This window comes from Lasioglossum baleicum, chromosome 14 (assembly GCF_051020765.1).
Source record: "Lasioglossum baleicum chromosome 14, iyLasBale1, whole genome shotgun sequence".
Taxonomy (NCBI): Eukaryota; Metazoa; Arthropoda; class Insecta; order Hymenoptera; family Halictidae; genus Lasioglossum; species Lasioglossum baleicum.
The window spans coordinates 11,366,407-11,392,408 of NC_134942.1; the positions used below are offsets into that span (position 1 = coordinate 11,366,407).

Genomic DNA, 26,002 nt, shown 5'->3' on the forward strand with positions numbered 1-26,002 from the left:
ACATTCTGTATACAGTTGTTGTATATTGTTACGAGATGAAATGTAAGTAATTGTTGTGCCTTTAAACCCTGTGTTGCCTTTAAACCGCTGGAGGTAAGACCAAGGCGTAGTTATAAGACGTAGATATTTAAGCTCTCAATGTTAGACCGTTTTTCTTTCTAATAAAGCAGTCTCCGAAACTAGTGCGCGGATAAAAAAAGTATCCTACGAAAATTGCTAGCCTTTTTACGTACAATAAGATCGCATAATAAAAAACATAGGTTTCCATTTGAGAAAACAAAGTTGACCTTCAAATGACCTTGAAAACGCCACCCAAATAAAAAACTGATACTGCCCACCTCTTTCCCCCTCGAAATCCTTGGACACGTGTTTTACACTTTTTTATAATAATATCTTTCATCATTTTCGAGATATTCGGCTGGAAAGTTTTCAAATGAACACCCTGTATACATATACATATGTACATTTATATATAATAAATAGAAAGTTTGTGCATCAATTGAAACATGCAGGAACTGCACATAAATCTATATTCTTCATTAATAATTTTAACGTGATGAAAATATAATATATTAATACTCCAAATTTTTTAATATTGCAACTGCTCATTTTTGTTATAAATGCACAAAATCCAGAGTCTAGAAATAATTATCCCGATAATTGTTCGATTTGTTTGAATATTTTCTGCTGAAAATACTAATTCACTGTGAATATATAATCATAACCAAAGATTATTTGCGGACAATGAACTAGTACCACAATGTGTAATTTATTTTCCGGAGCAGAGTATAAAGTAGTGTGGACGATTTATCATCTGAAACATCGGCCTTTGTGTTGGTATCAGAAAAAAATTCGTGACCCGCGCATTAGCGGGTCGATCGCTATCATAATACTCATCTGGACAGAGACGTCACCGCTGACCATTTTATCTCGGCGACAGTAGATCGGGGAAAAATAGAGCAGATTTTTCTTTGAAAAACGAAAGGATCGTTCTTTGATAAATCGCAGCTGGCATGATGCCCGTGTCGTTACGGAAAGGTCGTCGCGTGCTCTTGGAAACTATCGTCGGGGCTTAATGCAAAATCCTGTCCCTATCTCCGCGGTATTTCCGTCGTTCCGGTTTCTATTTATACGCCAGAGATTTCGATGTGTCTTCGACGATTCTAATTTACCGTTCCCATCGACGCGGTCGGATTACGGGAGACCGCGGAAAGCGAAAGTAATTAAACGCGAATTTCTGCGTACACAGAGAGCTATTTCGATACCAGGCTCTCGATATTCTAACGAAAGTTAGGTAAATTATTCGAACGATAATGCATAGATCACTGGAAAGAAGATCAAAACGGATTAGTAGACAAAAATGAGTAGCTGTAATTCAAAGCAGTAAAAACATTAGAAGAATTTAGAAATACCGTTATACACGGTGACTACAGGAGGAAGAAAATTTAAGGGTTGGTTCTTCATCATGAGACGAAAAGAAAGAATAAAAAGATTGCGATTTCAGCGTCGTTTTTTAGTTATTAACAATTAAAAATTCGCCTAGAATGCGGCAACCCGGCCAACGGAGGCGTATACTGCAAACTCGAATTAAGTATTCGAACGCCCTTTAAGACAGAATAACTTTTTTTCAATTTTCCCAAACAACCAGATTTTTTTTTAAATTATAAATTATAAGATTACATGTAAAAATAAAACAGGCATCTTTTAAAACTTTTTTATTTGGGCCCTTAATGAAAATTTAAAATATATGTTTTGTAGATCTATGTTAGTTGTACACATGCTGAAAATTTTATGGACGGTAGTGTAGACATTGATAAATTTTAGTTTCGCTGCCAAAGGTTCCGCTGTCTTTTGTCTTTTCATAAAACGCAAAATCTTTTTTGGTACTTATTAGTGCCTGTGGATCGATCGCGATTTTGAATACGTCAGCGATTCTTCTACTTGGTTGATAACTTTGCGAGCGACACGACAATGGTAATAGGGCATTAGCGCCCTAGAAAATTGGGCTGCGAAAGTACCTTGGATGTCAGGTCTATTCTTACACCGCGTGTATGCTAATATGAAGGAGCGTGTCATCGCTGAGAGTGGTAAAATATCACTTGATACGTCACACGATGTAAGACAATCGATTTCGAAAATGCTATGTAAAATGGCCATCGCTAGAGCTGGGTCACGGTAGATCGATCATTCTTTGACAGTGCTGTCACCCATTTATTCGAAATAACTTATGATGTAGAGCTTGCAAAAGTGGTGCGAGTTCTAGTCATCACTTCACTCGTTTCGAATTTATTCGTGACGTATGGACCAAACCACTTTATTTGTTTATTTTCAAGAAAGATATGTTCTTTATTTTTTAGTTTACTTTAAATTTAACCTTTTAGTTTTTAGTTTAATGAAGTTTTTTATCTTTTAGTGAATGATTTGGGTGATTGTACTGATATTATTTTTGTTAAGAAAGTAATACTGTAGTACACCAGAAAATTTTCAGAAACACAATTGTGTTTATCAATATTTTTAAGGAAATTGTTCCTTGGATTCAGAATACATGGTGCTTTATTTTTTAACTTAATCTGAATGATTTGACTGATTGCACTGATATTAGTGTAGTTAAAGAAAGTAATATTGCAGTACTGAAAATTTTCAGAAAAACAATTGTGTTTATCAATATTTTTTAGCAAATTATTCCTTGGATTCAGAATACACAGTTCTTTATTTTTTAGTTCAGTATGAATGATGTGACCTATTGCAATAATATTATGTGAGTTGAGTAATAGTATTGAGAATTATAAATAAATTATTATTTTGCAAATCGTTTGGAATTAGGCTGTTTTCGAAGACAAATGTAAATATGATGATAGGTGCACGTTGAAAACAGTCAGATGTTGCTGGAATACCTAAATAAATTTTGACTTGTTTTGTTGTTGTAGAAATATGTTTCCGTACTTTCCACCATTTTAGCAAACGTAAATTATGATTTATTCAACTCTCTAGAAACCACACACGGAACTCAGAACTACCATTACAGCTGGATTTCTGAGTTTGTTATGGGAAACCCAATGAATACGGTGTGGAATTGGCATTTGCTGTTTTCGGAAAATGTTTTCTGTTGTTCCTGTGTATTTACTTAGTTAATATTGCACCGAATTAAAACTATTTTACGTTATAGTTACGTACATTGTGTAATTATTATTGAAATGTTTTCCATCATTTGCATTGGATTTTACAGAAACATTTAGGATGTTCACGTTTAATGTGACAGCTTACAGGGTTTTATTGTTAATGAAATTAATAAAAAATTTTGCCGATTTCAGTTTCTATAAATTAATTTGCAGAACTTATATCTGCACAAAATAGTCTGGTAATTACACAGGGTCTTCCATTAAGAAGTGTTATTGTAAATTATAAAAAAAATGCTACCTTTTTCAATTAACAATTTTTTACAATTTAAAATTCTTTTGAGAATTTTACCATTTTTTTCAATTTTGCTAACCACGTGTCGAAGAGTACAGGTTTTGCATTCAAAATTCACCTTTTTGCAAGGCAAATTCAACCTTATTCAAATCAATTTCACCCTTTTGCAAATCAATTTCACCCTTTCGCAAAGCAATTTCATCCTTTCGCAAATCAATTTCATCCTTTACAAATCAATTTCATCCTTTCGCAAAGCAATTTCATCCTTTCGCAAATCAATGTCATTCTTTCGCAAATCAAATTCAACCTTTACAACGTTTTCGTAAAATAAATCAAATCAAATGTAAATTGATCGTTAAGAAATTCAAAATTTTATTCATTGCGAAGATCTACATGAAATACTTATTTGAAAGTAATTACTCAGACAGCGGATCTTTATGCGAAATAAAAATTTTATACCTGAATTGCAACAAACTAAAGCGAGATAGAAAATTAATTTTCTTCATTAATGCGTTTAATAGGTGGAAAATAATATAACAGTATTTTTAAATTCAATTAATGTCTTCACTGTTTTAAATTACACCTCATTTTTATCTTACGTAGATAAAATCCGCTGTGTCTAGTAATTACCGATTCATTAACTTTGTAATGTATGAACACATTCTCTGATTAATCAATTTAAAAAATGAAAGTACATAGTACACGGCATTAATGAGTCTCTGCGCCGATAAATTGTGTAAACCGGGCGACTGGCAAAAATATAAGTAAATATTGTTCCCCATCAGCGTTCGTTGCCGATACGAGCGCGCGGAAATGCGAATTGAATTTTTCATGCGTCGCGTATGAAACGAACCGCTTCTTTCAGACACAATACACATTCATTTCGCTAACACGCTCCCCCCTAGAACACCTTTTCAATCTGCCTTGAATCCTATATCGCGTCTGTGTTGTGCAATGCGACGCCGTCATTAGCAGCCCGTCGCGTCGACTGCGCCTTCCACGTTGAATTTCATTTCAATGTTGATTTGCAGTCCACGTACCCCATAATCGTTCGTCAACATCTAGATCGGCTACAAAATTTCTGACTAGACACACGTTTCTCTGGTCGTTCATCTAACCCTTGCACGGTCTAAAGATTCTTAACAATTTTCACTTTCAGACAAAGCGCAATTTTAAGGCAAGATTAATTCGCTAGTACATTCATAAAGTTTATTTGATTCGAAGATTAAATAAAAATACTTTTCATTATTTCCAGAAAATATTTAAATAGCAGGATTCAATTGCTGGTTAAATTGCTATTACGGTAGGACCTCGATTAACCGGGTTGATCGGGAGACAAACAGCCCGGATAAATTAAGGCCCGATGGGTAATCGAGATCCGAGGAAATAATTGAAATATACATTATATTCCAAAATAATTATTTTGCATTAAGATCCGCTGTCTAATATACTTTCTTTCAATTCTTATTTTTCTACTTAATTTCTATTCCGAATAAATTTCGTTCGAGATCGCAAGCCTAGAAAATATAATTTTGTTATGAACAAATTTAAAAAATTGGGCTTCGAATTAGGACGCCTCCCACGTATTTTATAATACCACCTGAAACTTTAAATGCATTTCTCTCGGAACGAGCTTTTTGAAGCAGGATGTACGCGTAACTCAGTTATTTTTCAAGCAATTAAGTCGAAATTTTTTGTGGAGCTTGCTAATTAGACTACCTTTAGTTTGCATGTACGGAATTTTTAATCAAATCATTTGTTTCCTTCGTAATATGAAGGAACATATTGATTTTATCATTGTTTTATAAACTTCTCCTTAAACAATATATTATTTTATAACAAATTAGTGTTTTTGTTTCGTATTCAATGCGAAGGAAGTTTTTAGTCCTGTTTGACAAACCTTTTTTAATAGATAAACAGCTAACCTAATCTCATGCACGATATTATACACTATTCTCAGAATCTCTGAGCATCATTTCCCAAATTTTATGATTCATAATTTTGTACACAGTTTATTAACATTTCATTGAAATCCACAAATTTGTAAACGACATAAAGATTAAAATTAAATTTCTTACAATTTCTTACATTGCACGAAAAAGCACATTTTCATTTAATGCTTGTTCCCGATAATTGACTCGGAACAATTTTTATTTTGCATAAAAGTTGGCAGTTTAATATATGTCCACAGACATAAATGTATTGAATAATTCCTCATAAACAGACTGCGGATTTTATGCACTTATGACAAAAATTTCAAACGGTAAAAAGATCAAAGGAATTAAGAACATCTATATGTTGTTTTTAACTTACTAAAATTATTAAAACAAGAAAGATATTTGACAATTGATCAAGACAATTTTTATTTCGCATAAAAATCCGCAGTCTACTCACAAATCTTAACAAACTCAATAATCAAAAAGTTGAAAACCCATAATTTTTACGGGTGCAGTAATTCCGTTAATCTTTGCTAACTAAAAGGTCGAAAGAAAAACTTATCAGCAACATGCCTGGTTTTAAGCATAGTGATCGAAGAGCGAAACAGGATTCGCCTTGCATACTCAAGAGTAAGGCAGCATCGGGCATCAAAAATCTTTTCTACCCGCTGATCCATACTTTTTCAATTTTTTCACCAGCCATTATTCTTCCACGAGCTTTCACTTTTCTGTTCGCGGCGCTGGCGATTTTTCTCAGCGAGATAAAGTAGCTGGGCGTGCAGCAGCGCACGAGGAACCGTTTGATATACAGCGGAACTTCGATCGTTCGAGGGAAATGGGCTCCGTCGTCGTACAATAGAACTTTTCCATTAATAAGAATATACGTTCCTCGAAAATATTGGCTTAACGCGTGGTTAACTCACCGAAATTTATGCCGATTAAAATCTGTGCGGCGTTCGTCGATAAACTGATGATCCATGACACTTTCTAATCAGGCCGATGCGATGTATGGAACTACTTACCTGCATGCTGCACGATATGTATTGGTTTAGTAAAGGGTCTTCCCCATAAAGAGGTGTGATTCTTTTCGCGCTATTTTTTATTTGTGAAGATTGCAGTTGTTACAGGTTTTGCACTTCAAATTCGCCCTTTTGCAAATCAAATTCAACCTTTTGCAAATGAAATTGAACCTTTTGCAAATCAAATTGGACCATTTGCAAATCAAATTGAACCTTTTGCAAATCAAACTGAATCTTTTGCAAATAAAATTGAACCTTTTGAAAATCAAATTGAACCTTATGCAAACCAATTTCACTCATTAGGAATATTTAAAATTAATTACTCATTTATTTCGATTAAATTATATATTTATAAGACTCAATACTCGATACGTTTCAATAAATTAAATACATATGTATGTAATGTACATACTACGTTATTCGACGATATAGGCAGAGGTGGGCATTATTTGGCGGAACAAATATTCCAATTGCTATTTTAGATTTTATTTTTCTTAAAGAAAAGAGTATTTCAAATAAGATATACAATTTCGAAAATAAAATATTTCTATTTCAACCATTTGATCCAGAAAATAAAATATCTCTATTTTAAACAACCTGAAACACGAAAATAAAATATTTTACTTTTTGCATTGTTATAATACTCTGAGAAACCGCATAAACATACAGTCTATCTGTCTATCTTATCGTTGAGAAACGATTTACTCGTGAATGTATTGAATTCGAACCATTATTTTCAGCAATAATATTTAAAATTGAAATTGGAAATAAGAAAGACAAAATACAAATATGTTCAATATTCTTCAAATAAAATAGTATTTTCAAAAATTACTGCCTCAAATAAATCATTTTATTTCCAAAAATGACTGCATCAAATAAAATATTTAATTTTCAGTTGTACACATACTTTAAAATAAATAGGATTGTGTGCAATTTTTTCATTCCTGCTGCAACGACAGACAACAACGGTCGGAAAAAGGAACAGAAGCTCGAACTTTGCCATTTAACAAAGTTCGATCTATAAACTTCCGTGCCTCGAAACTAAACCGTATTCTCTCCGATGCCTTCTTTTTTTAGTCCTTATAATTGAAGCTCCGGAGGAAGCTTCGAATTTTTCGAGCAACTTCTTCGGGAAAGTTCGTTTATGTTCGTCCACACGGAACACCAACTACATCCATAACGATTTCTCATAGGAGTTATGTGAGCGAGCTTCCTTCCTGTGTTCTGCGGCTCTTCGAACTTCCGATTTATTTTTCTAACTGTGAAAGGAAGCTTTAATTGCAACTAACGGTAATCGTGTTTTCTAGATTTATCATAATTTAAATCTAAAATTTCTATTTTAACCCTAAACCTACCACGAGGGGTCAAATGAACCATTTTAGATTTTGACGCAATTTTCAGCATGTGTATAACTAACATAGATCTACAAAACATATATTTTAGATTTTCTTTAAGGGCCCTAATAAAAAAGTTTAAAAAAAGACTTTTTTATTTTTGCATGTAACTTTGTAAATTATATGATAATTTTTTGGAAAATCTTTTTTGCATATCATTTCATAAACCAGTGCTTCTAATTGATTATAAAAAATCAGGTCGTTTGTTACAATTATAAAAAAGTTATTCTGTTTTAAAAGGCGTTCGAATACTTTCGTGAGCCACTGTATATTAGATGATTACATAAATTCGTGCTCGATCTGAAAATAAAATTCGATAGTTAAATTTTAAAGAATACAACTTTATTAATCAATTATATATATAGTCACCATTCTTTCCTAATTGTATAGAAAATTTAACCATTTTTTAATTTTAATTTAACCAATTTTTAACCAAATCTTGAAAATTTAACCGTTGAATTTTATTTTCAATCATCTAATATTATAGTAAAAATCGCACAAAATATAAATAAATTTAATCTTGTTATTTTAAACATTATTATAAGCCACAATGGCCTGGTTCAGACACGAAAAAGCGATGTCCTGCACGTCCTCACAGAAGGAATTACAGAGTGCTCAGAGCCGAGGTCTGGCATTCGCCATAGCAATTCCGATTACGCAGGACAAAATATTGGGAACCGATTTTGCACATCAATTTTCGTTGACCAGAACGTTCTGCGACTCGTACAAGCGGGATACACGCTCGTAACAATGTACACGTAACAACATGGATGCCGGGCAACAGATATGTATCGCGGTTTTGTGTGGCATTATCGCGATATAGGTGAAATTCCACCGGATGCTTGATCGTGGCGGAAGCACGGCCGTTTGAATCAACATTGCGAACAGATGCCAAAAATCGGAGATTAAAATGGTGACTTTTGCACCCCGAAAATTTTCCACACACTTTACAAAGCTGGAAACCGTAATTGCAATCAGGACTATATTGTTCGCGGACGTTTGTTAATATTGCGGTATTTAGTAAAATCGAAGTACAAAGGGGATCATTTTCTTCCTCTCCGAGAAGTCAAGAATTGAAGGGTAAGCTCCGACCGAATGAAGTTTCTGAGCTTCGTATCAAGAACTTCCGGTACAAAAAGTGATATTCGCAGGGACTCGCTTATTATTTCGCATTGATTTTTTTTCAAATTATACACAAAATTTCAGATTCTATGGTCGAATTATGAAAAGGTACATTAAGAAAGTATTTTAGAGAAAAGAGCAGCTAACAAGATAAACGAATTAACGATTTTTATACTTAATTGCTTTAATAATAGTGAAGACATGACGAGACTATAAATTATACTGTTTTCGATGTGCTAATTATTGACTAAATAAATACGTTCTCGTCTAACCTCCATTATTCTCAATTTATTAAACCTATGAAAAGAATATTTTTGTTCAACTTCTGCTTCTGACAATTAACACAATTTATTTGTGTATACAGACCTGCAGTGATCAGATATGTGCGTCACCGAATTTGTAATAAAAGTTAAGTTTTAATTCGAGTGTTTAATATTTAATAACCACAGAGGACGTTCGTAGCGATCTGTGGTTGCAGCTTGACCTTTACGTGCCACAAATTATGCCCATTGCGAATTTATACCGTTTTCAATACGCATTAAACACGCGAGAATAATATAGAATGCAGCGGACATGACAAGAATATTGTACTCAACAGAGAAACAATGTAAAAATAAAAAATCATATTTACCATGTATCTCTTGTTAACAATTTTTACAATAGAATTTACGTTTCTTGCGATTCTCTAAAAAATTAGAACACCGATTTTTAACCATTCTCGCCATATTTATAAATCTATCAAAAATGTACACTATTCGATATATACATATGTATGTGTATTTGCACTGTCCAAATAAATTCTCAATGTTTCTCCTCACTGTCCAACTAAATTCTATTTGTGTGACTTATAAAGACGTAACCTGCCCATAAGGAAAATGCTTGTTTTACCAGAAACAAAGAAAAGAAAGCCGACTTGGCTTCCAAGAGGCACGATCATATCAAAGGCGTAAAGAATGTGGCACCATATGAAAAGAAAACAGTGGTTTACACGCGTGTTTCCGGCGAAACGACATTTTAACGTCCTTTATTCGAATTCTTCGTGACATCCGTCTTCCACAATACATTTCCATAAAATCACAGAAGTACGAGAGAAATATTTCGTTCTCGTTTTCCGAGGGAGATCATTCACGACCGGATTTTTCTTACAGCCAACGCGCTCGTTAAATGGGAATCGAAGTGGAACACGAAACGGAGACAGTAACTTCGATATCGAAAGATAGTTTCGTTTTTGTATGCAAAACCTAGAAAGAAACATTCTCGAACTTCTCACCGCGCCTTCGCACGTCTCATTATAATGGCGTTATCCTACGCTTCTTTTGAAAGAGAATATAAATTCAACAGAAAAAAATTAAATCATAATAAAAGTATTATAATAACAATACACACATAAAAAACATCATAGAAATTTAGCAAACACTTGTTTGTTGAATTTGACTCGAATTGTTGAATTTAACTCGAATTGATGAATTTAACTCGAATTGTTGAATTTAATACAATTTGTTGAATTTAACTCAATTTGTTGAATTTAACTAAAATTGTTAAATTTAACTCAAATTACTGAATTTCCTCAAATTGTTGAATATAATACAATTTAAACCTGGTAAAACAATAACCGATAAAAATGTTAAAACTGATAACAAATAAGTCTAACTCTATGATTTCTTAATGCTCTTGCACTGATCAAGCAATTACTATGACTTTTCTGAAATTAGATCAAAGGTGTCATACATTTAAAGACAATTATTTGGACATTAATTCATTACTAGACTGCGGATCTTTATGCAAAATAAGAATTTTCTTCGTCAATTACAAGACACAGAAACCTAGGTTAAAAAGCTAGAACAATACAACGATCGCAAAAGAATCTGCATTTCACCACCACGATTTCAATGCAAGTCTATGCACTATTGTCATTTTCAACTCCTCGAAACAGTCAACTCGGCCGATCCCCGTCTATTGTTGTACCCGGATTTTCACTGGATTAAAATTTTATTACAATCTCGGCGCATAAAATCCTCCTCCGTTGCATATTTAAAGCTAAACGCAATATTTTTCCGACGCGCAATAATTTTGAAACTCGTTAAGGACATGCACGGGTAACACGATGTGCCCGCGATGCTTGCGGCTTAATGTTTTTTGCCCGAGCTCTAATAAATTTAATGCCATTCAAGTTTCCTTCCGCCGCATTTTACATCGCCACACCGTGGCAATATTTATGGAAAAAGGTGCTGTTTTTGCTGGATATGCTGCCCGAGTAAAAATATTTAACACCGTTTCTCTCTCTTGTTGCGCATAAATATTACATTCTTTAAAATTTTGTTTTATCATTTGCTTGTAAAGAATGGATACTTGAACTGCTTCTTTTAGGTCATTATCAATTTTGAGAAACGTAAAACTTCTTAAAGTTAATTTAGTGTTAAACATTCCTTGATTCTTTATTCCCGATTTTTATTGTATGGACACGAAATTTTTATTGTAGAATTGGAAATCACTAGATTTGGCATATTTTTCTTATTCATCTTATCTTAATCATATTATACGCCATAATGCCTGTATAAATAAATCATTTGAAAATTTTTATACGCCAAGGCTGTGTAAATGTTAATTTTAGAATATGTTGAATCACGTAAATATTATCTGGTGTTGTCTAATTTAACTCTTTTGAAACCACCCATTCTTTTCTATACTATTAACACTAGGTTTACGGAGCTCTAGAAATATAACTATTTCACATTGTTTTATAAACATAACAAATATGTGTCTATCAAAAAATTTTTGGCCATTTTTCCAATAATATATACCCAAAGAAATAAAAGTAAATAATTTCTCAGGATGCATCTTTACAATCTCAATAATCGCAAATTAAAAATATTAGAACCCGTCATTCCGACGGGTCCCATAAACCTAGTGTTAACGTGTCAAGATCAAACGCAAACGAACCCCGATCCAAAAACACGATTCAGCTCTCGATTCCATTAGGCGGCAGTGTCGCGCGAGAAAACATTCTTCGAATTGGAGACGATGCTAGAACGATCCATTCGGATAGGAGATCTGCTAAGGCGATCGTTCCCTTCAATTTGATCTTACTCGACATCGTTGTCGGGATTTTCCTAGCCCGATTCGCGAGCTCGTACTTACCTTCTGCTGTTTGAATTCCTCTTTAAGCGCCGTGTACCTCAGAAGCCGTTCCCGAAAGTGGTACTTTGCAATTTCATTCTCGGCAGTGCCTCGAAACCTTTGAAATCGGATCGATTAACACACGAAATTGTTAATATTCTTGACGTTTCGGGGCTTCGGCGGAAGTGTCCTCAAAAGCTTCGAGTCCTGCGCTGTATACGTGGAAATATGCCACTTTAGTTCACAAATGTCGACGGAACAAATAATAATCAGTAAAAATTTACACAAGTTCCTTAAAACACTTGAAAATCGCTAATGAATGAACGCTGTCTCTCGACTTCCGATGAAGTAGGGTATTTCACGGGTGTACAAATCAAAGAAACAATATCAAAAAGAACAAAAATTGTACGACTCACGCAAACTTTTTGAAATCAACTTCTTTCCGATATTTCGGGCCAAATATCCCACTGTGCGACGTAGAATTCTTTTACTTTCCACGAAGATGCAGCAATCGCGACCGGCGACCACAGTAACCGAAAACAATAAGGGTATTATACAAGGATAGGGAGAAATTCCATTCCGTTCCGCTGCATAATGCAGCGTCTCATTAGTAGACTGCGGACCTCGATGCAAATTCGCGGTTTCAAGGGCCAATTGATGAGAACCAGAACGAAATGGAGGCTCGCCAGCCCCCGATAAATGTTTTCGCCGTTCGAGGTGGAATATATCGAGGCACCAATTCGCTCAAATTTTTATTTCGCTGTATCTCATTCCGCGAGCACTCCCGAATGCACATCCGCAGTCTACTCGTCGGAGTTCATGTAAATTTCAAGGGCTTCGAGCCGGGGAGATTCACACCATCGAACGTTGTCTCGTGTCAGATGGAAAAGTCGGCTGAAAAGACGCGAATGTAGGTCATTATCCACTTATTTTACGAGGAGGCCAGTGAAGGTTACACAGCTTGCAGCTCGCGGCAAGGGTGGAGCAGAGAAAAAAATAAGAAGAACAGACCCGTCGGTGCGTATGCTGCACAATAGCGCAATTTCACTTTATTTTCTGAATACTTTCTTCGAATAATAGTTTCTCCGCTATTCATGAAAGTCCCGACTCCGTTCTCGACGGAGCTCTTTCATCGCGCGAGCGCACGCGAATTAGTGTTCGGCTCAAAATTCAAGTTCCGTGAACGTTACTCGATAAGTACAAAGTACGGACTTCACTCTCCAGTGCACCCGAAGTTGATCACCCTCTTAAGGTCGTTAAATTAAGTCATTCACTCACCGTGGCAGCAGGAAGTTGACAAAAGTGCGTCGCATTTCTCTCGAAACATTAATTAATTCATTGATCATTTGAGACTGTTTAATCAAGCTTTGTATCCTCTGACACGTTAAATGCTGAATATCAGTGTCATGAATGTCCACGAAATATTGGATGATTGCAGAAGTTCGTGCCCGACTTTCATAGATGTCGCAAACTGTTCCGCACCATTATTTTCTAATTGTAGAAAAGAATGGTGACTATACAATTGATTAATACAGCTGTACACTTTAAAATTTAATCATTGAATTTTATTTTCAAATCGGGCACGAACTTATGCAATCATCTGATAATTTAACACTAAACCTACCAGGTTATAAAGTTGCATACTTGGAAATTGATTCGATAAACTTTTTCATTCAAGTTTTTATAATCTAAAACATTTTAATTGTTTTTAGAGTTCGGCAGGTGTAGTGTTAATTGATAATATCAAAAGTTACAATTCATTAACCTTCTCTCAGCCAGTCACGTGACAGAGGCGAAACGCGTCACGTGATCGGAAGGAAGAGTAGGGACTCTGACTTTAACCCCACGTCCTAACAAAATTCGATTTTTTTTATTATGTCATGAATAAATTTTTAAACCTAGTAAAAGATTATTTTAATTACGTGTGACCAATATGGCAGTTAACGTGTCAAGTTAAAAAATATGTTTTTGCACAATGTTTAATTTCGTTTGAAAACTTTTGGCAGCCGCTGTGTATACAGGACGTTTCAAACGAAAATTCGAAGCAATTATTGATAATAAATAATAATTGAACACATTGCGCACCGGATCGATCGTGTACAGGTCTTCTTGATTGTAGGTTGCAGACATTTACACATTCACTGTTCGTATATTTCGATAACAATAAAATCCAACGATCAATGAGTATGATTTGTGTGCAGAAAACGTGAAATTGCATGAACATCTGCAGTCTCGATATAATAAAACATTATTTAGATTACATCGAGGAAACAATGAAATAATTTAATTCCGGATGATTAATACGGGTAAGTAGCCTAATTTACATCGGCCTGAATTCGGTATACATTGTTATTTATAAGATTGGACATAATTGTTGAATTGCGGAACCGATTTAAATTTCACTACTCGCCCCTATTCAAGCAAAATTGAATTACATTGGGTTGGCAAATAAGTTAGTTCGGTTTTTTACATTGGAATAAATCACAAAAACCGAACGAACTTATTTGTCAGCCCAATACAAGGAATTGAGAAAGTGCTATTACGTTTATTGCATCTTGTTGCCAACAAATATAAATAGACTGATGAACATAAAGAGAATGACTTGAAATTCGATTTTGAAATTAATCATGAACACGTTAAAATCATTACATATCCTCCAAGCAATAAACGTAACATTAACGAAATATCGTTTTCAAAAGCGCTGAACAATATCTTCGATATTCTATTCATCGCCGGGAATAGCAACAATTCGATGATTCCAAGGTGACTATGCACTGGAGAGCCCGCGGCATAAAACAATTTTCGTAGCGCGTAATCCAGTAGAGCAGGCTTTTCCCCTTCCACTATCCCATTCCACCACCATGAGCACACTCCAATGTCCCCCACCAAGGCCATACGTGACACGTTACGCGTGCGCGATGGGGAAGAATCGCGTCACGTGACCGGGGCTTGGCGGAAACGTGGGGTTATAGTATACAATACTATTCTACTTCTACAAGAAGGGGAAGGTTAAAGTGGGAGACAGGTCTTAATACAGGTTTTAATTAGAAAAATGCCAGGAATAAGTTGGTGAAAGTCCCATGAAAAAATAATGAAAAATAAAGAAGATTTTGTACATTCGATTAGTAGTGATTCACACCGATACGCCTCGGCCACGCGATCCGTATTTCATTTTGAAAGTTGAGTTTGAACTCGGCGCGGTCGGCGTACTAGACGCAGTCATAAAAAAATAATGTCGGTATGCGATAATTGTCCGTGCAGAACACAGGCTGTTTGACAAGAAACGCGACTTTACTGTATGTATATATTGTCAATTATATTTTATAAAGCAACTTTGTAGTATTTTTATCTGGGGACGCAACACGAATTCAGTCGCGCGCGGCGCATCACGTGACCAGTCTTAGTAGGGGATGTTGGAATATGCTCATGGGGGTGGAATGGGATAGTAGGAGAAGGCGGAGTGGGAAAATCGACCGTTTTTGGTCGATTCTGACGCCACTGTCTGTGTAAGTTGCCCAAGCCTGCAGTTTACATTCCCGTTTCTGCTCGGTGATGACGCGCATTCTGTCAATGATTCACACATTGAAGCTACAAGTTGCGACGTAACGCGGTACTCTTTGGTTTAATCGCGCAGAGTCAGAGGAGTTTCTAATTACGACCATCTAAAACCGTGACGCTAGAACGGAAGCCCGATAGAAAATACCTAAACGTGTCGACGATGTTGAACCACAGTGTTCACATAGAAAAATAAATTCCGTATCGACACGTCGAAAGGAACACATGTGTCACTAAAATGAAAGTCGCGGTTTTGTAGCGATGGGACCAAATCCGAAATGATCAAACTCATTCCTAGAGAAATTTAATAAATTAAATAGATTCGATCAACTATTCTGTTTGAAATAAAGTTTCCTACTTGATTCCAATTAGATTGGTCTATTGAAATGTGAGCACTTGCACAAATCTGTTTGCCAAGTCTGCTCATAGATATTGATCGAAACGAGGTTCATTAATATTTCATAGAGTTTGCAAACGTTACAAATATTAAAAAGATTATATTCAATAATTCGTTCGTTTTGTTTGTCTCATTACTTCAAGTCGGTCTTCACACGAAACAAATTGCATTTACATAGTGTATGTATAACATTTTACACGTGATCCCGAAACAAATAAATTCTGAATTTATGTTTAATTCTTTTCTGGTCTCATCGCTTTTTATCGCTCAAAATATCCGATTTTCCTGTGTACATTGTCTACTCGGTACATAAATAGTTTAAAACAAAACAATGAAATCAGAATTTATATTTTTTTAATATCACATGTCGACAATATTGGATTCAATAAATTCTTCCGCAAACCAAAGGCTTTATTTTTTGCACACGTGCGCGTATCGCCAGATGCATAAAGTGGAAGCAGTGTTTTCCTAAATGAAAAAATATTTTTTTTAATATAGGACAACATTTTCAACGGGGATATCCATTTTCAGCCGACTAATATTGTCGATGGAAGTCGAGTCTGACAGTCGAATGCTCTTTCCGATTGTTAACAAACAAAGTTACAGACTGCACGAGTGTCCTTGACACTTTGATTACCGGGTATACGTGCGAGTGACAATGACTTTTTTCCAAGCACACACATTGTTCGTGTCGAAAATACTCCGATTGATATATTTTTATTTTGAGTTTCGTAAACCTATGTCCACGTTCGAAATTCAATATTCTCATTCATTTTCTGTTGAATATAGAACATTTGTTAAAATAATTTATTAACAAAGAGGACATACTATTCGGGATCGACATGAACTAATATAATGGCTTTATGTAAAATTGAAACGTAGAATAATAAGTTGCAAAGTCGCTAATTAATTTATGAAATTAATGTTTAATAATTCATAGTATACAATACGTATCTATTTCTTATTATTCTTTCTTTTTATTCATTGTTATTCTTTGAAATAGTTGAGATCTCTCTTTTTTCTTTATACTCTTCATTATACTCTTTACTTCCCTTGTGTTTTATTTAATTAAGGCAAACACAATTCCATTTCTTTTTTGCCAACAATTTATAATTCATTTTTGTCATAAATGCATTAAATCCGCTGTAATTAATTGGACACATAAAATACTTGTTTCACAAGTATTTAGTGTAGTTTTTAATTACTACACAGCGGATTTGCAACAGCCTGGAGTGAAATAGAAATTTATTTTCTTTCTTAATTTGCCTAATAGTTTGAAAATAATGTAACAGTATTTTCAAGTTCTTCTAATATTTTTACTCTTTTAAATTACACTTATTCGTTTTTGTCATAAATTCATTAAATCCGCTGTAATTAATTGGACACAGAAAGTGTTTCACAACACAGAAAGATTAGTTTCACAAGGACATTTTTCAAAAAATCTTTCTGAAAGCAATCTTTCCACAAAAATGCCTCAAAAATGGAATTGGCTGGATATTCTGAAAAAAATGGTTTCCACCAGAGAACTGAATTGCCAATTGGTCGAAACTTTCAATCATACCGATTCCTGTATGTCACGTGGAGACTGGATAGGAAGTAGGTCATTTGCTCGATTCGGTTAGGGATTAGGTCCGCGTTTGCCGAGTCCGTTTCATCGGAAAGATTCAAGAGCAGACTGTATTCACGGTTGTCAGCCCCGGACGATCCCATCGACACTGCTTAATTGCTTCGGATATAATTCCCTTTTGAAAATCACGCTCTTCTCGATATCCGTGTGTAGAACCCGCGGATGTCCCCGGCGATCGTTATTATCGCGGGACAATACGTATATGTAGCGGACAGGATTAATCGGAAATTCGAGCGAATGACGTCCCGGCAGGTTCAGTGACAGCGTCTCATCGAATGGAAGCCCGTGATATTTTTTCAACCATTATCTGTCCGACTCAAAAGAATGGCTTTTAAACGTTCCGCTGCTGCAAAACAGAAAGAGGATTTATAGTTAATATCCGTGGCAATTTGTGGATTGTTCGCTCGTGCGAGAGACTGAAATTCAACGCTGCCAACCGCGAAATCCTAATGCGACAAAATGATGTTGTCGATTTTCCCGGATTGAAACCGAGAGAATTGGATAGCGCGTGTGATTTTATTTGATAAAAATATAGTAGAACCTCGGTTAGAAGAAATGATCAGGGAAACACGAGTGTTCGGACAATGGATTACTTTGTCACGGTACTACATTAACTTCTTATTTATTTGTACAATAAATTGTGCTGTGTTTCGATCACATTGATTTAAATGTGGTACAGGTTCGGGCAATAGGGGATTCTATTGGGTTGGCGAGAAAGTAATTTCGGTATTTCAAGAGAGTCCAATTTTCGTATTCAAGCAATGTACTTTAATGAGTAAGATATTTTCCCTTTTGTTCGATAATCATTTGCAAAAAAGAATAAATAAGACAATATTTTACTCATTAAAGTTCATCGTTTGATAAAGAAATTCGGTTTTATTTCACCATAATATACTTGCCAACTCAATATCATCGGATAATCGAGGTTCTACACTACTCGAAGAAATCTTCGCAAATTGGAACGAATATCAGTGCTTGTGATATTAAAAACAAAGAAAGATCGTTGTCTAGTTTAACCCTCATTCGTCCTTCGTGTCAATTTGACGCAGTTTTCCTATATTCAATATAATTAGTAAACAAAATTGTTTAAAATAAGTAGCAGAGTCCAAGAACTGTCCTTTGAAGTAAATATCAAATACAACACATAAAATAGTAGGGAATTAAAATTGAAAAATAATTCGGAGTGCAAAGGGTTAAATATGACCGGGTGCTTCTTTTGCACAGTAGCGTGCATTCAAACGTCTGTGAAAATTCTCAAAACTTTTTCTCGCAAATGAAACTACGATAGATTTGAAGATTAAAGCTTCCTCTTCACAACAGGACTTTAAAAATTGAGGTACGACTTTTTTTTAGTCATTTGAAATGAGGACGGATGAGGGTTATGTCTCTCAATCGTCGCAATCCTAGCAGAGCGAGGGATGTCTGGGATAATAGTGGGGAGAACGCTATAGTCAGAACCTGAATGAGGTCACGGAGCTATAGTGTAGTCTAGCCCGGTGACGTCCGATTTGTGCTGAGGCCAGTGTCGCCAAAAACGACCAAAACTAGTCGGTTTTACCTCTCCTTCTTTTCCCCTTCCACTATCTCATTCCACCACCATGAGCACACTCAAACGTCCCCCACTAAAAGCGTCGCGCCCGTCGCAACGTGTCACATATTACTCTGGTCATCAGAGAGGGGGTAACTTGTTTTCCCCTCGATTTTCTCGATCTGGCGACACTGGCTGAGGCTGGGGATCCTCTCACGATCCTGCTGTACGGATCGCGACGCCACTAGGTGTCCTAACTATTGATGTTGCGCGGTACGTCATGCGTCCCTTGAGGGACTTTTTGCAGCAACGCTAGTTCCATGTGAATCAACGCGCCGAAACACGTATTGGTCGTAAAATACAAAAAGAGTGCGACAATTGCACAGGAATTGATGAAAGTTGAATGGAGGGGGTCCGAAAAGCGGAAGTACGTGAAAGGTGCGGGCGCAGTTGACGCGTGGATAATACGAATGAAGGTCTTCCGGGTTGCATCCGCTTGCATTCGATGAGGTCACTGACGTTTCAACAAAAGATAAAGGATCCGTCTCCATATCACCAAAAAGAATGGCCGCTATTATGAATTTTCGCAATGTAGAGACCTATCGACGTTTTTGCTTTTCTTGTGGGAATTGGGGGTCAGCTACGACAGTAATTACGCCGCTTGGGGATCTTGTTTTGTAGTGTATGTCTGTGTGTGTGTGTTTGTATCTCTGTGTGTATTACACCTGTAAAAGCAACACGGAACACGCACGCTACACGGTAACATATCAGTTACAAAAACGACGGGCACACGTTTCCACACGCACACGCATATATGCACACGCACACAGGCTAGCCGACTCTCGCCATTTTGTTCGTTCGTCGTCAATGTTATGTACAGTCCTTGATCATTATTGCTATGGTACATTTATACAGTCTAGACGCGTACAATAGGCCGTACGAATGAAAGTAAAGCGTTCGCAATTTCTCTAGAAAAAGTCGAGTCTCTAACGGCAGAGAGAAGCGGCGCTCGGGCTCGGAACGGCCGGTCGACAAAATGGCGGATGGGAATTGGGAACCATCATTTTTTGACTGGAACCTGCCCCAGGTGGTTAGCTCCAGTTTGCACTGCGCGCTTTTGCAATTTGTTGGCTGGTTTCGCTGTGGGGGCCTTTTTTGGAGGCCAGACTTGGTCCAGACTTGATACAGAATCCAGACTCTAGGTCAATCGTCCAGAATGGACGATGCTCGACTATTATGGCACATCCGAAAGAAATGTAATGAAGGAGACACTTTAATTATGTTTACACCACCCTCTTTTTAATCGTCCTTTGTGTTTATTTAACACATTTTTCTCTGATTGCTGGGAAAGCTATGGGTTCTTGCGCAACAATTGGTAACTGTACATGTACATTACTCGCCTTAATTGTTAATGTTTGATCAGCCATCAGATATATGCAGTTTATGATCAGACTGCGGATGTATATGCAAAATAAGAATTTTGTGCAAAATAGGAACCAACTAGAATTTTCTATCTTATGTTCATTTAATTTCCCTACAGTTTTAAATGGCACCTACTCATTTTTTTTCATAAATGCATAAAATCCGCAGTCTGTTGGTGTGCATCGAGATATTTTCATTAGTTCATGTGTCAAATTGTATTGTTTTTTTTTGTTTAAATTTGCTTGAACTAATTGTGCGTTCGTAAAACACAAATATGGCACCGGAACGCACAATCATTCTAAAGAAAATTGTAAGAAAGATCTATTCGTCGAATAACAGACAATATACATATAAGTAAACATCGATCACCAAATTCTCCGCAGAGTAATTTTGCAATTTACAATTTTCTATCGTAACAACAGCCTGTCGACGCACGGTTATTTTTAGTCCGCAGCCCGTCGCTCTTCTCTCGTCAACAATCTCATTGTTAATAAGTATTGCGTTACAGATAATACAGCTTTGTTGTCCTCTAATTACGACTAATTAGCACTGGTTGCCTTCGTCCTACGATTATGGTTGACAACGTATTTACAAAGTCAACGCGTGTTCGGAAATTCTGGTCGCTGTTCCGCCGCCATCTTGCAACTCATTGCAATTGAAAATCCCGGTCTCTTATCTGTTATTTGAACGATTCCAAACAAAGTTGTCTTGGTAATTGAACCTTGCGTAATTTAATCACATTCATTATTAATCCGTATGCATTTGTTCAGTCCTTTGAACAATGACAGTCAAATTAGTTTTATAGTACGTATGCTTCCAATGAAACATTAATAAAATTGATCTCGTTGCATAAACATACATCCCAGAATAACATAAAGTCCTGATATTTTGTGTAATACATATATCGTCAAAATGAATAAATTAATATAATTCAATATAATGTAAATTCACAAACAATGAGACTATACAAAATCCAACCTCAGTGAAATTTAATAATAATATTTATAAAAAGTTACTGAGAACTTATAAGTAATTATGTACATGCATTTTATATACATATTTTACTGGATGAATACAAGGGATAAGTTCCTCTCGGTTTAGTTAAAATTTTTCTTATTTTTTAAAATACAGATCCACAAATACGTGCAACGTTTTGATTACAAATATAGGTGAGAAGGGAAGAAATATGTTTAACAAAATCCTAACAAATACTCGCCGAAACTGGAGTTGAATATAAATCCACAAACATCCACAGTATTTTTGTTACTAGACCGCGGATCTTTATGCAAAATAAAATCGTTCAGCAGCGATTGTGGACAGCAGGAGTTAAGTACAAATTCATTTCATCCCCTATATTCAATAGATTTACAAAAAAAAATGTGGTCGCATTACTTTCCGGACAGACCCTGTATTTCACCTAGCCAATTTCTGAGTAAATGCATAAAAATCCGCAGTCTACTTATCAGATACGTCAGAATATTCAATTATGGAGACGTCGGATTTTCGGCTGATGCTAAACGAATACTCCGAGACGCAGAAACAGGGAGATCGAGACCTCCGCGCGAGCAGATGTGCAGCCGCAACATTTTTGCCAACGATTACAAACACAAAGTGTCGAGTACGCAGTGTTCAATTAGCCCAAGACGAGCCATTAATTGAAACCAGAAACACGACTGGCAGGCAAACAGCGGCCAAAGTCTCGTTCCAACTTCCTCTTCCGCGAAGTTCGCCGTTCGCAGAGGTACGCGTTTCCGGCACGTGATACACTGTCGAAATTTGCAATTTCGCGCGTGCCAGCGAAAGACATAGAAGTGTGTTAGTTTATATCGTTTTGCTCCCCCCGTTTCCGGTTGCCGACGGCCACAACGTCGCCGTCGGTCGTCACACCGAGCATCGAAAAATCATTTTTAATTCATCATCACGAACCCATTTACGAGCTCCCGGTCGTGCGTGGAATTCTTCGAATCGCTTCCCCCCTCCTGCGCGATCGAATGCTCGCTTCGTTTTGCACTGTCATATTTTTCGATTATCCACAATTGCGCATAATTATGCCGCGTTGCTCTCGACGAGAAAGGGAAATCGATTCAAATGACTTTGGAAAGCCGCCAGAAATTCAGCAAATTTTACTAATGGAATTCTCGTGTGACAGTATCGTCATCGAGAAATTTCCATTTTTTGGCGAATCTGAACGCTGCGTAACGAAGTTACCGTGCGAAATATTAGCTTTGTGTGTATAATGAGAATTATCGAGTCGTTCCATAAATTATTCTCGTAAAAATCTCGTTCAATCATATAAAAAGTACGATTCTAATTTAACTTATTCAAAATCAATGTGATAATGGTTTCTTGTATTTATTTAAGAGTTTCGAATTACTTTGTGAATCATTTTTCTGTTTCATAAAAGTCGTTCCATCATCACAGAAATACAATTTTAATTGAAAATAATACTTGCATTAATTTAAAATCAATTTTATAATTACTGCTTCGCATTTCTCGTATTGTTTTTATGTATTTCGGAATTTTGAATTATCTTTTTAACAACTTCTCTATTTATTTAGTTGAAGAGGCTGATACGCAAGTTCATTTTGATGGCGTTATATCTTTAAATAATCATCAATTCTATCTTTAAATTTATAATCTGAAGAGTATTGCACAATAACCACGTTAATTTGCGAAATTCGACAGATGCATTTGCGAACTATCTTACATGGACACATCGATTTTCTTCAGAAGTGAAATTGCTTCAGAAATTCATGTAATATATGCATTTTCTTTGGAACAAGATATTCGGAGATTTATGAGCACCAGTGTGCATATAAACTTCGTCATATTTCATCGAACTAACAATAAGATAGGAAACATAATTTATGGAACGACATACAATGTGAGTTTAGCTAAAGAGGATGGAATACTTCGCGATCTGTTGAAAATGTGAAAAATGGTACTGTGCATAAATCAGCCTTGGTTAGATTACTCTTAATTTCGCCATTTAAATCAAGGCTTCTTGGTAAACAAATATAATCGTATCTATTGGACTTTGTTGGTTTTTCAAAAATTTTCAATTAAGGTTCCTCGCACAGCAACCATTATTTAATTTTGCCATTTAAATCGAGATTCCTTTGACAGAAAATATTAATTTCTATGATGGAATTAGAAAATTCAGCAGGTCAATTAAGCTCCATTATTTTTGCCAATTATAAATCGAGATGCCTTCGACAACAAATTTCAATTGTGAAAAAATAATCAAGAAAGTTCAGCAGCTCAATGAGACTCAATGATAAAAATGTTTCCAGGGATCATAGTGTTCTGTTTAATTATGACACGGCTACGAAAGCTCGCGCTCGAACCGCAACAGTAATCGCGAGTTAATCGAAGTCGAAATCGGCGTTTTCCATACGCGGTGCTTCAACTCGCAAACAATTCGGAATTCCATGGTGTCGCCCGACCGGAAACCGGTCGGTCAAAGAGATCGACCGTGACGAGGGGACTGATTGCGATCCACGGGGCAGGAAGTTCCTAGGAAGGGCTTAATTCGAGTCCAGAAATGCATAAAATCAGTCTCAAATACCGTTCGCACTCGTTATACACCGAACGATTGGCAAAACTTGCAGAGCACGGGCTTCGGCGTCCTACAGATTAATTAACGTGTCTCTAATAAATCATCGGGATGAAACGGCAGATCGAGCATAATCGATTTTATCGCGCGAGGACAAGCGCGAACCGTGCGTTCCCCTGATACACCCGAGGCTGACGTGTTCGTTCTGTGCGCGATTTATGTGCTTGATCGACGTCGGGTCCCCGTCGAAATCGAAATTCGATCATGGCCAAGTATAGATAAGATTTCGTGGCATTCGATGGCGCGAGAATCGAACTCCTTTTTTCGACCTTTTCCCAGATTCCGAAGATGTGAAATGTCGCTTCCGGGAAATTCGGAAATTCAGGACGGAATAGAACCCCCTTTCTCTGTTAACTTATGGCTGGATTGCGAATTTTTCTGAAAAATTAAAATTGTTTGCGTCAATTTCATCATGTAGGAATTTATTTCGCTAACCAATATAGTGTTAATAAGCTGTAAGTAATTTTACTGTTTGAATTTTCATCCATCCATTTTTGTCATGAATGCACAAAATCCGTAATTTACTTATATGACATTTTAAATACTCAGAAGCGTGAATAGTTTCGGTGAGCAGGTTTCGAAAATAGCAAGATTGATTATGGCATTCTCGGAACACGCCAGAAATGATATATTACAAGTGCGGATTTTATCGAAAGTAAAAATGTTGTATTTGTATTTCAAGGGGAATTTATAGAAACTTGTTTCACTTTTTAATCATTTGAACAAGTATGGAATATTCTATTGAAGTTTCCAAGCACTTTTAATGTTTTCAGTTTTAAATAACGCCTGACCAATTTTGTTGTAAGTGCTTAACATCTGCAGGCTAATTATAACGCTAGCAGATGTGCCTTCATGGTTAAAGATAGCTAATATTATCAGCTATTTGGTATGCTTGATGACCAGACAGCGAAGTTGCACTTACGACAAAGACGTGTAGCAGAAATACAAAACGGTGAAAATGTTTACAATAGACCATTTAAAATTCGATTTTGTTTACAAAAGAATAGATATAAACTTTTAAAAAATAAAGTATTGCGTTTTCGAACGGTTTAGTGATTTAAGTAAAAGTACTAGAAAAATATGTTTCATCTTGTAATCAGTAAAATCGATCTGTACGATCTTTCTTATTAAGTAATGCAATAAATATCGTCAATTCATTCTTAAATATCTCTTTTTCTAGGTCAATTAACGCACCCAATTAACCCAATTATGACTCGAAAGAAATTTGACCTGCAGGTATTTAATCAGTAACGTAATACTGCGGTGTACTGACAACTGGTTTTAAGAGTACTAAACTTTGTAATGTATTCAAAACAATATTCTTATTTTTAATTCAATATTACGCGTGACGTGCATAAAATGTCACTCGTGTTTCATTTATTTTTACATTGCTGTTGCGAGGTATAATATTTTTTTAACAGTAAATTACCCTTGGATACCAATGTTGTGAAATGTTTTAAGCGGATAATGGATTTTATGCATTTATGACAAAAATAAGTGGACGTAATATAAAACGGTAAAAGCATTGACACGATTTAAGAACGTCCATGTGTCATTTTCAATTTGTTAAAATTGTTAAAAATAGAAAGAATTTTTTAGAAGACTTCTGTGTCTCGTAATGGAAGGAAATTCTTCTATTTACTACATATTGCAATTGCGTTTGATGTTAAACTGTTTTATCAAATATTTCTGGAACTAATTTCCGGAACTGTATTTCCACCGAATTGGAACTGTATGTACGGACATCTGTGACTGACTATACGTCACCAATAGCTCCCGATTAATATTAGGAACGGAACTTCGTGGTAACACTGATAGCCGAACGGCCAACTTGTCCCATGAAAGCCGAGGAACTGA

General features: G+C 35.9%; 1 protein-coding gene across 10 annotated transcripts in view; it reads right to left on the reverse strand.

Moving 5' to 3' along the window:
* Positions 1–26,002, reverse strand: part of LOC143215824 (octopamine receptor beta-1R) — a 222,576-nt gene continuing 196,574 nt past the window's right edge. For all 10 annotated transcript variants that reach the window (XM_076438363.1, XM_076438362.1, XM_076438360.1 and 7 more), the window contains one exon: positions 1–26,002. This exon is cut by the window's right edge and continues 2,498 nt beyond it. The gene's annotated coding sequence lies outside the window, so the exon portion shown is untranslated.